Source organism: Thermobia domestica, chromosome 4 (genome assembly GCF_964235325.1).
Source record: "Thermobia domestica chromosome 4, izTheDome1.hap1.1, whole genome shotgun sequence".
Lineage (NCBI taxonomy): Eukaryota > Metazoa > Arthropoda > Insecta > Zygentoma > Lepismatidae > Thermobia > Thermobia domestica.
The window spans coordinates 46,107,546-46,123,947 of NC_137457.1; the positions used below are offsets into that span (position 1 = coordinate 46,107,546).

Below are 16,402 nucleotides of genomic sequence, written 5' to 3' on the forward strand. Positions count from 1 at the left end.
ATAAGGGCACGAAACGACACGAAAATTCACTAGTCCATGCAAAAGAAAGGACCTTGAAATTTGGTAGTGGCGGAGCAGTGGGTCATTTTCGTCCCACCTTTGAGGCCCATTTTGACCGTCTTTCAGTGACGCACAAAACGTCGAAATAGACGCACAAATGCATTCGCGATGTGAGATTAACGACCTCAAAATTCGATAGTAGCAGAACTCTTACACATTTCCGTCCCACTTTGGAAGCCCATTTTGACCCACTTCCGGTCATGCACAAAATGTGGGAATAGGCGCATAAAGCGACACAAAACACACACAAAAGATGCAAAACAAAGTATCCCGAAATCCGGTGGTGGCGGAAAAAGATAATGACGTCGTTAGCACCAATATAAGTATATACTATAGTTCTTACCAAGGGGCGCGGTGGCTCAGTGCTAGAGCGTTCACCTCCGGTCCTTGAGGTCTCTGGTTCGATCCCAGCTCGCGCTGTGTGGACTTCGTTGTGGACAAACACCGTGCTTGTGGGTTTTCTCGGGGATCTCCCGTTTCTTCCACTTTCTTCATTCCACCATTTCATTCATTTCCCATCACCACGGTCTCCTTTAGCATAACCGTGGGACGTAAAACTTAAGATTTCATTTCATCTTTTGTAGTTCTTACGATCAACGTTGAGAACTGCACGGTTCCATTTTTTTAGCCAAAGTATGATAGAAGCCCAACCGGGATAGTGATGTCAACCTGCTCGGCTCGGTTCAACTGAGCGTACAGCTTGATCTGGCTTGGTTTGGATGACCCATCGAGTGGGCTCAATTGAGCAAATTGCTTGAACCGGCTCGGTAGAGAGGAGTCATCGACTCGGCTCGATTAAAGCCAATGGCTCGAACCAGTCCATTGGTTCTAGTCAGTTCAACTGAGAAATGGCTCGAACCGGCTCAGTTGGGATGAGGAATCAGCTCGGTTCGCTTTGGCTCGTGTGAGAAATCGGCTCGAGCTGCCTCGGTTGGATGAGCTGTTGCCTCGGCCCACTTCTCGGTTCGGCTTGATAAGTGAATGAGCTTAGAGTGAGCCGCTTAAGTCGTTGATAACCCTAAACTCGGGTAGAGCAGTTTTGAACATGTTTGGCTGGAGTCCTATAACTTTTAACAATTTTTGGCTCGAGCCCGAACACTTGCTCGTCCTGAACCCAAATCTAGAAGCTCGTGACCGATGTCCTTTCCTCCTAAAGATTTCTTGACGGCCGAGATCGACAGTCAACTAATTTCTAGTAGTCAGATACAAACCGCATATATTCAATGTTTATACAGGTACACGGTGTTATAATAATAATTAGTTATAGTAGTAGTAGTATCATTGATAATTATATTGTCTATGTAGGATACTTGAAGATTGTAGTACTTGGAACTACACAAAGGATTTAACTCGAACTGGCTCAACGCGACTGGAAACTCGGTACGATTTCGAGTCGAATTGGGGGAAATTTTTCGAGCCGAGTTCTCGAGTCGAGCTCAAAGATGTCTGCTTCGAGTCGAGTCGAGTTTGAAAGAAAATTTCCTCGTACTCTCTCGTGCTTATTCCTATTGTATGCATGACGGGCATATAGACTTCCCTCGAGGGGATAGAACCATAAGCATAATACATTTTAAAAAAGTACTTAGTTTCACGGCTTTCTTCCCAGGGGGCGAAGGGACGGTAGTTATCTAGGATTTCTTGTAAGTACCTTATTTGAAATATGTAAAGTGGACAACACAATATACACACATCTCCTTACCTTCAGTTCTAATTGATGATTTCAATTGCAATTAACAATTAAATGTTTCAATTTTATCCTTTCCGATTGACAATTAACAATTAAAAGTTTCAATTGCCTGGTGAACAATTAACAATTGACAAAAATTTAATTCCAAATTTTATGATTGAATTCAAAAGCAATTAAAATTAATTGTCAATTAGAAATTGAAATCAATTGCAATGAATTTTCAGAGCAATTACTTTCAATTGATTGATCAATTGCAATTGATTTAAATTGATTTTGCCCAACACTCTCCACATGGAATAGTGAACATGTTTCGTTACGAAGTTTAAATATGTTCATTAACTTTTTTGCCTACACACATATTATTAAAGGTACTCATACTTACTGTTCATATATTACATTTGAGGACAAAAACAAAATAATGTAATTGTTATAAAATGCTTTGTAGAATATCATAGTACCATAAACTGGCTCAATTTTCGTATCTTAATTCCAAACGTTCATATCTTCGCTGCGACTAGAATAACCGGTATGTGTTAAAATGCAACTTTCCGGGAGAAGCAAAAAACATTCCACTCTTAAAATTTTGTAAAATGTACACGGGAACACTTGAAAATATAATAAAATTGATTCTCGGTATATTGCGCACTGGACATCGTTGTAGTTTGCTTCAATAATATTATATAAGTATTTTTCCTATTTACATAGTACATGTCGGTTTAACTTTTGTGTTTTTATAGGGGCACAGAAAACCAATAAGTACCTGGATAAAACTTGAAGCTTTTCTATTATTTTTTTTTCATTGTTGTGAAAAAAGAATGGAATATTCAATTATGACATTATGACACCGCTGCCTGGCTGTCTTGAGGCTTATTTGCACGGCATAACTCATTTTTAACACTAATGTAACATAGCGGTTTTTCGAGAGGCAGAGACGATATGACATACAAGTGTAATGCAAAAGTTTGTTCTGTTACCGTACCCATATTATGATTATCAACATTAAGTGAAACACATGGATTGTAAATATCTTCTAAGATTCCGAAACATATTTTCGCATTCGCTCTCGGAACCGGATTTTGTCTGAAAGCTTAAAATATGTTGACTACTAGCTCAAAACTAAATTTATACTGCTCGGGATGCAAATATTTAAATAGTAATTTGGAACTTGAAATATTGATTCCAGAATATTGGTTTCATTATCAACACTACTCGACCAAGAAATAAGAGAATGGCAAGAAATTTACACACTTTGACCCTGTTTCTTCGACGATTCACATCAAGAAATATGTGATTGTGATAGTATCATTGTTTGTCAATTATATATGTCAACAGTGACATTTATTACAGGAACCTAGTAGGTCTAATTCATAATGTTAAGATTCTATTGTTTGGAAAATGCTACTACCATGTTCTGTTTTGAAGATATAATGGTAGTTTATTAGATTCTACTTTAATATTACTATATGCTCAAAATATAGGAACTCACTTCACGCAAGTTAATAATTCAATTAAATGGATGAAATCAACATTTTTATGGAAAAAACATAGCTTATCTTTTTATCGTAGTTATTTTGTTATCAATGTATTCAAATATTATATATTTGACAACTTTCATGTCAGAAACAGCTGTACTAAGTGTACAATTTTCACAATTTCAGGTCGCAGACCAAGAGGAAAGTCAGGTAAGAATTGTTTAAGTACACTTTCTCTTGCATGAATATCATAACTGCACCATCAGAATATACGACGACAACTAACGCGACATTCCGTTCGACTGATAACCGTGTACTTTCAGGTAATAAAGATAACTAACAAAAAAAAACTTCTTCATGCTTCTGAAGTTCAAATGGTTACACAATTTGTTATTCTAGAAGAATGGTTATACAATTTGTTATTAATTTCAAAGTTCATTCCTTTGAGATATTCTTTTGATACATGTAATTCTTCTTTTATAATTTATTACACTAGTAGGGTATGTATGAAAGTTCTAGGACAGTTTTTCCCTCCCAATATTTTTTGAATAGCACACAGGAAAACACAAATCATTTTACAAAAGGGTCAAACTAACTATACATAGCGCAAATACTTCCATAACAACAATGCTAAAGTGAGATTGAATTGGCTTTTATGACATTTAAAAATCATAAAAACTTACAATCTAAAACTTATAACTTATAGTACTGTTTTTGATTGAAAAATTGTTTTTGTTTTATCCAAATCGATCCAAATCGGCTAAATGATGAGAAGTTAAAGTTAAGTATGCTGACTCGCTGATACATACATATATACACTTTCGCCTCACGCACACACATGCATTCAGTTAAAAGCAAGTTTCAGTTGAGAGAAAAGCAATAACATACATGTACATGAGATTTATGATCATTCTCTTTCTTTCTTTTTTTGAAGCGTGATTAACAATCCATTTTCATTTTTTTCTCCTCACGCCAACATACATATATACATTATCCTCTTCCTCTAACAGACCTTTTAGCTAGAAGCCGTGAGAGGACGCTGTATCAATGACGCAGTCTCCATGGTCAAAAGAACGAAATACAGAGACGTCTTTGAATCCATGACGAAATATCTCTTGGGTCTCTTTCTCTCTTTCCTTCCCATCAACTTTCAGTAATACTAGAATATTAGAATTAAATGCTAAGTTGTAAGACCATTTCTAAAAACATGGTTGGAAAATAATTCTTTTTAACAGGATTTTCCAGAATTGTTAAAATTACGAATTAAGGTTTGAAACTATTACCAATGAATTACCACCGAATAAGGTAAAAATGTTAACTTTTGAACACGAAAACCAGCCCTGTCATCAGTGGCGTATTGCGGGGTGCTATGTTTTAAAATTCTTATATTTCCGTTGTTTATTAACCGATTTTAAAAATTCAGTCAATAGAGAAATAAAATTAATATTTTTTGAATGTATTGCAGGTTCCATAACTCTAAAATGCTATTTTGAATTTTCTATATCTCCGTTGTTTATTAACCGATTTTCAAAATTCAAACGACAATCACTAGAGAAATAAACTTGCTATCTACTGAATGTATTGTAGTTTGCACATCTCTAAGGACGTTATTACTAAAACTCAAATAACACTCTTATTTATATACGGATCTTTAAAATTCAAATGGCACTGCGTTCTGTATATCTAATGGACTTAGTTTTATAGCTTTGTAACCATGAAACTCTTAAAACCAATTAACTATAATTTAAAACACTTACAATTACAAGTTTGGATACTGATAATGGAATCTTCTGCTAACTTCGTTCTCTATGAGAAACAATGATTTCTTAAACTCTGTCCACTGATCATAATTCAAGATGAATAGACAGCCATTAATATCAAAAACTACTTGGACTTCGGTTTGCACATTTTTCACAATTACATTGAAATTATTAGTAAGTATAAACTTATTATGGGAATCCATACTAACCGCTCCATTTTTTACTTTGGAAAAATTTAAATCATTTCTGTTACGTCTTAGATTCATTTTAAAGTAAAACTGATGTATTTTATAACCATTATCTAAATCTTTCAAACATTCATACTTAACAAACAGCTTATATTTTTTCATATCTTTCAATATTGACTCAGTATCATCATTATATCTTTGTGGTAATAACGTCTTACATTTCTCATCAAAATGTACTAAAACTCCTTGACCATAACGTTGTGTTTGAATCCATTTCCATAATGTTATCTCGTTCGGTTTAGCTTTTTCTAACTCATCTATGCGAAGGAATCTCAATGCTTTAACGTATTTTTTCTTATTCAAATAATTAGCAATAGCTTATTTGTTATAAAGAAAATGTTCGTTTTATGAAAATTTCATAAAACCGTTTCCCGTTCGAAATTCACGTACAGAACTCAACAATTGGATAATAATCTTTTAGGTATTTGATTTTTAATCCATCTTTAATGATCAATTTATCATTTTATCTGTTTGTAAGAGTTTTGTAAGGCTAGGTTGAAGAAAGACCTTAAACTCTTCGCATTCAACTAAAATGCTTTTTCCATACTTCCTTTTCCATTAGCTTTTCCATTTTCACAATCTTATATTCTGTATCTAATTCCAATTCTCTCAATCTAATAACTTTTTTGCTCAAGACTTCCAAGTTTATTTAAAGGCTCAATATGACTCGCCATCGTATTTATTATATAGAAAATCAATGACCACTCTTCAATTTTTATCTTTAGCAAAAAACGTTTTAGTCATTTTTGCTAATTTCGTTTACGGAAAACCTCCAAAAACATTACAAAAAATACATTTAGCTATCTAAAATTATTCTTTTACTTTCTCATTTTTAGGGTGATATGTAAAGTTATTTTGTGCAATTAAAATTGCATAACATATAGTATGATTAGCTACAGCTTCTGCAAAGTCTACTACAATCATTATGTTTGTTCTCTCATTTACCGATACATTCTTTCTCTTACTAGAATTAACCACATACATTGGTCTGTTATCTATAAACTCTTTAGGATCATAGTACGTTTCGGTATTGCCACATGTTATTCTCTACAATGCAGTCTAATCTTCATACATCTTAAAGTAATCTCTGTTAGCAATATCTAAGTTTCTTGATTCTTTTGGAAATATCTCATTCCTTCCATTCTTAAGATATACATTCTTTACCTTATAATGATCGAACTTACTTGTATCTGCTGTTTGTTTACCACTTCTATCAGCTTGGAACATTACAACTACGAAATCAGGCATATCAAATTTTTTAGAATTAAATTGAGTAGTAACATCGAACTCCAAGAAAGAACAAACAACAGTCTTCTGAATACACTGATAAGTATGGAATGAAAACATGATTTTAGATTCTCTAAGAATATTCAGCTTTAACTTGTTTTCGTAATTATATTCTCATTCAATAATAGGCATTCTTATCTGCATATTCTTTATTGATATTTCTCCATCATGAGGAGCTGTTGCACCTGCTCCTGTTCCAGCCCATTTGTACAAGACATCGTTATTGTTATTAGCTTTTGTAAATGTTGCTCTCAATCCACCTTTCCACATAACCTCTTTATAATCACTCAAAAAGCCTGGAATTAATAATAATGGGTACAAAACGCTAATGTTCTTCGTAGACCAAGTTTATAATCTGTTTGTAATCCTGCTTGTTTTAGATATTCATCTTCTGGTTTGGTAATCTTTAGTGTTCCGATAGCTGTAGGTGTTATTCCAGGTAGTTCAATCTTACCTATAACAACTCCATCTTTTCTAATCTCAATTTGAGAAAAGAAGAATGGTAAGAAGTTATCTACATGTTTTATAGTATCATTTGCACCAAATGTTCCTCCAGCTGATGCACCAACAACTTCAAAAGACATAAGACAATCTGCTTTGTGTGGATCTATAAACACATCCCCCACATAGAAATCAAACTAAATATCTTTGTTAGCTTCATTCAAATTGTTAAATATTCTTGTGTTAGGTTTAAAACTCTGTAACTCATAACTCTGAATACTATCCATTTATTATAATGAAAATCTTGAAACAACGCTTTTATGGGATGTACTCATAAAAGAATAAAACATAATAGCATTTAAAAACAAATAATCCACATCCTAACTTAACCTTAGCATTCATAGCAGTACCAACTCCAAAAGCAGGTAATCGTTCTCCAATTGATACATCACTTCTAAATGCTGTATTCTATGCTTTAGTTTCTAGTTCCTTATCTGCAATGTCTTAACTCTGTATCTTTATTGTCTTTATAGTATATATCGTGTTCTTTACAAGCCTCATCTAATTGGTGAATACCTTTATCGCCTCTTTCTAATCTATCTTGAAGCTTAGTGCCCGGACCACAGTACGAAAATCCTGGAATATGTGATTCGAATGAAAGTTTAGTAATCAAATCGTTTACTACTCCTTTTCGAAGCTTCTCATCATTCCAAAATCGTGGTGGTAATGTATTTAAGATCTTGATCAAATAACCTATACCTTTCGGATCATTAGGAATAAATTGCGAAAGCTTATTATTAATCATACTCACTATACCTACCTTCTCATTATAAAAATATTATTAGCAGCCTTTTCTTCTCCATCTATAACTATTAACCGATCAATTAACTTTCTCACATCGTCCATCCATATGTATTCTTTAGGTAATTCGTTGTATATTTTTATTCATTCCCCAGGCTTTGATGTTTTCTTTCTTGTTGGTGTTGGAGGTAATGGCTTAATATAATCATTCCAAATAGGTTTGATAATATTATCGTATATAGAACCTCTATTAGATGCTACTTTTTATCTTGATTATATTTTTGAAAGGCAGCATCTGATTCTATTATTATTTCCTTGTACTGTTCAAAATCATCATCATTATAATCTTCAATGGTTTTATTAGTATTCATCGTTAACAATTCCCATAGACCACCTGTTCCTTTTTAAGTTTTACCATTAATTATCAAATCATCACCACTCACTTTAACTTCAGAATTTCCTATCTTATTTATTATTTTTCCATCTTCTTCAACAGCTCTTATTCCAAATACACTATCATTTCTTCTACTATATAATTTTTTTGTTCCAATCTTACCAAATGATTGTGCTGTTGTTAAAGGTTCTACTCCTTCGACATTGTCTTTAATTTGTTTTCTCATTGTTTTATTTCTCCTGTTATAGGTGTATCACTACATCTTGGAGGACTATCATAAGTTATCTTTTTAGGTGTTTCTAGTACACCAGGATCTATTGAAACCGTCTTATGTAGAGCTGGAACAAGTTCAGTTATAAGATTTTTATTTTTTTCTGCTACTTCTTTGATCTCACTTACTAAATTTTGGATAGCATGAATTACATGTTGTTCTTGTGTCTTAAATTTATCGTATATACCTGCTCTTTCTTCCAAGATTTTAAGCCCTTTGTCAAGATCTCCTTTAACTTAATATTCTTATTTATTTCTTTCTCATCCATTTATTATATAGAAAACGAACAAACGTCAATAAACTTCAATAAACGTCAATAAACGTGAATAAAACGTCAAAAAACGAAAACCGTTAGAAGGTAAAAACGTGAAAAAAAGTCAAACGTTTAAGAGCTGTTTTATCTTGTTCCTATACTTACCATTGTTTACCTTCCTTGTCATATCAATTACTATAAAACCATAATCTTCTTGCCAACATTTTGAACATATATCTTTAAATTGATCATAAGACATATCTCCTCCAACAAACTTGTTATACACATGTTTAAGATTAGTATCATCTTGTCTAAATACGCATAGGAAATTAACGTTATCTCTTATAAGCTGTTTAGATACTTTTGAATATGTCTGTGTAAGACAGAAACAGTCTAAATGTCTATGCCTACCTCTCGTAAAGTAATTTCTAACAGTATCTTGGTTCTCCAAAATTTAATCATCAAATACAACAACAGAGTATTTTTGACATTCATCAATTGGTACAATACAGTCATTACTGCTTAAGAACGTTGCTATTTGCTTCTTGAACTTTAGTTCTGCTTTTTCAAATCGATCTTTTAATTGTTTATACTTTGGCTGATTCATGCTTTTAGAATACATGTAGATGTAATTATTGTTTAAGTAACCTGGCTGTAACAAGAAGTGAAATAACAGAAAAGTCTTACGACAACAAGATGGACCCACAATAAGACATCGAATATCACCAGGTATAAGTTTCCATTTCTTTTCTTAGCTGTTGTTTCTTTTATCATCTCTTTTAAATCCCAATTAATAGTTTTCTTACTCATTTATTATAAAGAAAATTTTGATTCAAACCCAATAAATCGCCGGATCCCTGGGTGTCAGCACCTTTTATGATCTTATATCTTTAAGTTGTTCTCTGATCTCTGCAACGTATCTTTTATATATTCTTCATCCATTTTGCCATTGAATGTTATTATCATCTCTAAGTGTTCTTTAAATGAGTTAATACAAGTGACAATGGTCATCTTTTCTTTTGGTTATGTTTAACTTAGAAGACAAACCTGTTATAATAGCACTTCCAGTTGCAGGAGGCGTCGTTAATATTAAGTAAATAGTTACAGGTATAAAAATATTAATAAACTCAGTTTTTGCAGAAAGTATAACCGATAACGTAATCAAAGTGTAGTATGCATATCTAACAATTCGTAGTTTTTTTTATTTCTTCTTTAAGCTGTATTCTAACTTTTGAATGATATCTTCTATTAACTTGATCACTTTCTCTCTTGGAATATCTCTAGGTAAATCAAACTCGTTCATTTATTATATAATAAATGGCTAAGGTATTTAAGTTAACTTCTGTTTTAAGGAAGAAACTCGATTACGAATTAGACAACAGTAACAACTATTTAAGTATAGGAATAGTTGGGTTTTACAGCACATATCTAACACCAAACATCACATAGAAAAATAATAAGTTAACAATTTGTAGTAACACTCCTGACTATCCTTAACTTACAAACCAACTTATAGTTCAAACTGGTCAATATAGTTTAAAAGAATTAGAAGAACATATTATATCAATTCTTCCATACACCGATGATTTTAGTCGCATTTTAAATATTAAATTCACCGAGGAGAAAAAAAAACAGAGTTAAAATATTTAGCAGATTGTATGAGATAACCTTAGATACCATTAACACTATATTAAGTTTTAGCGAAAGAAACTTGACCAAAAACTCAGAACATGTTGGAGATAAGCCGCCTAGGTTCCACCCATTTGATAGTATATATATTCACTGTGATTTAGCAGAAGGTATGTTTGTTAAAGATATGGAGTACACACATAGAGAAACAGGAATTATAGTGTAAAAAATATATAGTGTTAAAAACGACATACTAAAATGTTGAAAATTGAATGGATTTGTTTGATAAGTACCATTGAAAGCAGTATTAGTAAAAAAAACAATAATAATACGTTTAGGCACTAGGCTGAAAACAGATCTGGAAGTGTACTATCCATAATTCCTTGTGGCAGAGTTTCTGTCTTCACCTGCACTTTTGTTATATGATATTTTATTCTAAATTTAGGATTTTGTAATACTTTATTTTGTGCTATTTTAACTGCTGGTAATATATCAACCTTTTTCACAAGCAATGTTGCATCTGTAATTACAACTTTTCCATCAGCATCTGCGTCACTCATTAGACAAAATGTAGGTTTAGCCGGAATTATTTTAATACGCAGTTGTACACCATTCAGTAAAAATTTCTCCTGATTTAAAATATCAGCATGAATATAACCCAATAATTCAAATGACTGACTTAAAGTAGTGAGACGAAAACGTTGTTTAAATCCTACATTGCTATCGGCCACACTGTCCATATGCCCTGCAGTATCTTTAAACCACATTGATGTTTGAAGATGCGTTGATTTAGCATCAGCATTATAATTTAGTAGTTTTTCAATATACGATCGATATGGATAGGTGTCTGAAGAGTAGGAAATAAGTTGATTATTCAAACATAATTGCACTTCACTGAACATTGCATTGAGAAAATCATTTACAGGACCACTTTTCTTATCGGCAGAAGTTAAATTAGAACCATCTGATTTAGTAATTTTACCTTTAATAAATAACATTGTGTGCGGTAAGTCTATATAGTCATCCCCATGACCGGGGACAACAAATTATATTGGTGCATTATCAGATATCGAAGCCACAGGCTTATATGGAACTATTTTATTACCTACAATAGTGGTTTGAGTGGGTAAACCAGCAAATAAATCTAATTCTGATTTCATACACTCACACTGCATTTTTTTCTCTTTTTCTTACTATTAATATTCACACACGGGAAAATTTATAATACCGTATTACATCTACGAAAATGTAATTTTACACATACACTGCCATATTGGAAAGGAAGTGGATTACCTTTACTATCTCTTAAATCAATAATAATTTGATCAAATTGTTTACGTTGCACGGGCACATAATGAGGATTATCAAAAATATGTACATTATTAATACCATGCTCTGTAATATTTGTATTTATAATACGTAACAATGGAGCTATGGTGTCCCCTACCATTTGTGGTTCTATAATATTATTGTAAATATACATAAGTGTAGGTAGCGCTTTTTGTAAATCAGGTGGATAACGAGCATGATGAACAACATCTATATCTTCCTCCTGTATATGATCAAATCCTAGTATTCTGGCTAGTTCAGGAGATAGGCGTACTTCTATATGCTTCTCTTGATCTTTTATTACTCTATTAACCTCAATTCGTTTTACAGATGCTTTGGCTTTTCATTGTAAATTTAATATATCACTTTTATGATTAATTTGAGATAGAATATCATCAACATGTTATTAGTGGCCTGGTTAGATTTGAGTTAAGTTCCAGGTTTTGTATTCATGATACGGTAATAAATATTATTTGTATGTTTGGAAACATTCTGAAATGAACTTGTATAATGTACTTTAACAACAGCTGTTTCTCACACTCCCTTCTCCAGTACAATAGGATGATATAGTTTAGTAGTATAACAAGCAAGAGTATTTTGAGGAAAATATTCCATAGAACTATTGCTAGGAAGTGTGAGATAAAAACTATCACTTTTCTCCATAATCAATCAAAAATATCTTTGGATCATTTTATCCGCTTCACACCACAACCGTTAAAATGAACTTTCTTTCTTTTTCTTCGAGATCCTACCAACACCGGATTTAATTTATTTTGAGCTTTGTTTTTTTAAATTTGTTTTAGCTTCTTGCCACTGATCTTGTAAAGGCTCTTCAATAGGTCTATTATTATCTTGTACATCTCCTGCTATATTAATTCCTGTACGTATCAATTCTTTACCAACAGTTTTTGCACCTTGTTTTAATAAAGGAAATACAGTACTGAATAATCCTCCTAGAAAACTATCAATGCCATAACCTTCTTGATATGCTGCACTTTTATACAGGCTATAACAACCTCCTGCTTGATGCGTGTATTAATTAAAGTACGGATTATTCATCTATCTTTCTATATACTCAAAAATATCAATAAATTACAATAGAATATTAATATTATTGCTTATAAGTAAGCCATTTGAGTTTACGGGGTGGAGGACCATCCTCTTCGTTCTCATCATCATCCTCTTCGTCCTCTATTAGTTTTCTAATATAATCTATTCGTTGAGGATTACAAATGTACTCTAAGGGTATATTGGCTTTTGCTAATAATGTAGCAAAAGGTTTCCAACCGCCAACTGAAATATATTTCTTACGACATGTAACACAATCGGATATCAAATCCACTATGTTTGCACCTGGAATTAATTTATTATTAATATTCACATTTCCATTATCGTCCCATTGAATATTTGGACTTTGTTTCAATTTACGTAATAAAGGTCTTGCTTTACGTTTACAAATTTCAGGGAGAGTAGGTACTATTTTATCATCCTCTTCTTCTTGTTCTTCCTCCTCCTCTTTATCAATAGTAGTAAAGTAGTAGTTTGTGTTGTTGTAACTGCTGCCGGTTTTTAAATTATATTTAAATATTTTTGTAAGATTTCAACACTTGTAAGACTTCAACACAACAAAATTGTATCTTATCCATTTTTCTTCTGCATTTAAACTTTTATTATTTAAAATTTCTTCCATTTCATCATCAAGATTAAATATCGTTTGATAATAATGTAATTTTTCTGGTGAGATTAAAATAGGTTTTTGTGCGTTTTGCATAAATATTTAATTAAACTAGATAATATACCTCCTAAAATAGGTGCAAGCAATGCTGTAAGAAAACCACATTTTTGTATAATTATTCGTTTTTTCTTTTGTTTTAATGACGGACCTTTTTCACCAAATATCTCAGTTCCTTCTTATATTTTTTAAAATTTATTTATCTCTGTTTTATTTAATGGAACATTTTCCTGTAATACGTTATAGGAACATTCACAAATAGAGCGAATTAAATCAGGATCTGAATTTTGTAAACTTGCCTTACGTGCTTTCGGTTTTGAATTTGCTAAAAGTTTTAACAAATGCGCATTTTCCTTACTTATCATTTTTTACGCCTGCTGAAACACAAATAGTCATTAGAATATAAACCATATTGCAATTATTTTTTTACAGGCACATAAACATAATTAAAAGAATCTGTTGGAAAGATATTTGTTCGAACTCGTTGCTCATCAGGAGTATTTAGTTTCAAAACAAAAAGTAAATAACCATGTCCAATTCGTGTTGCATCTGGATATGCTTTTTGAATAAATTTTGTATTACCTGGATACAGTTGTCGTGAGAAATAATTAATTTGTGTTTGGTCTCTAGGATTTTTAAAACAAACAATATAATGGCAATTTAACAAAATATCCCGCAGTCTGAAACAGTATAATACAACGGCTGCCATTCACCATAACACCATACAATATTTTTAAATAACTGACTATAATGCCCAAGAAATGTTTTGACAAAATATGATTTTCCACAGCCTGTAGGACCTGCTACCATACATGTAAAAGGAATTTTCCATTCCATATTTTCTTTCTCGATATCTATTACAGATATATTACATTTATTTTAAATAGCGTTTTTAAATATTTTGCTTTCTTTTCTCCTTTACATAAAAACACAGCGTTTGTTGAAGAAAAAATGATTTAATATACTTTTTACTTGTGATACTGATAGACCTCGTGATGACGATGATGATGACAATTTAACTAAGCAACGAAAATTTACAGTGTTGCTAGAATTTAAAATATAAAATTCATCTTTTGAAATACTTGTGAGGACATGCTTCACCTATAAATTCTTAACTTTTCTTTTTTTACAATATAGTATGCTTTAAATCAATCCAAGAATTTTCACTTTTTGGCAGACCCAACCATTTCATATAGGCCTTATTATTTTTCTTTCGCAAAACTTTTTCAATTAAATAGGTTTTTGGAAATTTCGTTAATTGTAATTCGTGTCCGTAAAATCTACCTTCAATAGGTTTATTATTTGAGTCTGCTAAGTGATATGTTGGAGGATTAATGAAGAAAACTTTAGCAATTCGAAAAATTTCTGTACTCCAATTGCGTGTATAACCTTTATCAAAACTAGAACCTTTAAGTTTACTAATTCTTACATATTCACCTATCTTAAATTTACTTTTTCTTTTTATCACAGAAAACTTTTTGCAATAAATGCTTGTCAATAGATGTTTTTCATTTTCTTTTTTAATAGCGTCGATATGTTTCATTTTAATAGTAGAATGAATAGTATTATTATATTTATGTAGTAATTCCGGCAGAATGCCAATCCATTTATACTTTCCTTGCAGTGTAAATTGTCTCCACATTAAATTACGTAATGTTCTATTACATCTTTCAATAATACTTGCTTTCACATCACTGTACGTGGAATAATGTTTAATGTTATTTTGGTTCATCGCCTTCTGAAACTCTGAATTATAAAATTCTCGATCCTTGTCAGTTGGTAAAAATTTAGGATTTTGTTTGCTTTTCTCAGTACTGTTATAAATGCTTGTGTAATTTCTTTCCCAGTTTTATTTTTCACAGGAATAGCCCAAGCATATTTAGAGAATGTGTCTATCACAGTTAATAAATATTTGAAATTTCGATTAATGTTTGCTAGACCTTTCAATTTTCCATTATTCATTTCAACTAAATCAGCTTGCCATAAATCATAAATACCTTTCGTTATAACGGCGAGGAGAGTTTCGCCTTGCACCTTTATGTATTTCTGCAACTATTTGTTCTCGAACTCATCGTGACATATTTTTTTTTGTTTGTCAATACTATACATATATACAAAAATTAAAATATCATATTTATAATATACAAATCTCACATGTTAAATTTTTATTATGATACCCTCAAGGAACAGTATGTATATTACAATTTAAAATTTTTCTTAGTCATCATACGGATCTAGCGCTAATTTTGTTACCTGATTTTTTGTTAAATTGTGATATTTGCTTTCAAATTGTGTTTTATGAACAGTTTCGTTTTAAAATAGACATGATTTATAATCGTCAAACGTAATTCGTTCTTTAACAACATTTTTCTTGATCCCTTTACATTTTTTCAACTCTTTATTTTCATCAGTTTTTATTGCATAATTTTTTGCTCGTAAACCAACATATTCAACGATAGGAACTCCACTTAATTCATCTTTCATTTTACCCAAAACGTGTTCATTTTTGTGTTATGTAAAACATGATTTTCCGCATAATGAGAAGTATCAAAATACTCGTTCATGTCTTTTATATCTTTATAAATATCGTTGGTCTTAATGTAGTAAATGAAAGAGTCAGTATCCATGTAAGGAATACTAACCTTATCTCCATATCGAGGTTTCATTATATTGTAATGGAATTCATACATTGCTAACTTTGTTAATTCTAAAACTGTAGCTCCTACACAGATCGGTCTATTTAGAGTTACAAATTTTTTTTAACATATGGAATAATGCAAGATTATCTCCTAATTTTACCAAATTTTGAAACTGATCTTACGCTACAATTTTTTTACACATTTTCTATTATTAATTAATTTTATATCAATTCGTTTTCGTACATTCTCCATTGTCTTTCCGTACACAGAATTATTTAATAACTTATAGAAATCTTTTTCAAATTGAATTGTAACATTTGCGGGACGCTGAGTATTTTCTTGTATATAAGATGCAAGCCATTTACATTGACGAAACCATAATATTTTATGTACTTCTAC

General features: G+C 31.6%; 1 long non-coding RNA gene across 1 annotated transcript in view; it reads left to right on the top strand.

Annotated features, from left to right (window-relative positions):
- The first annotated feature begins 3,405 nt into the window (after positions 1-3,405).
- LOC145683306 (uncharacterized) overlaps positions 3,406-16,402 on the top strand; it is a 62,356-nt gene continuing 49,359 nt past the window's right edge. The window contains exon 1 of the long non-coding RNA XR_014131007.1: positions 3,406-3,429. This is a non-coding gene — a long non-coding RNA (uncharacterized LOC145683306). The remainder of the gene's footprint in view (positions 3,430-16,402) is intronic.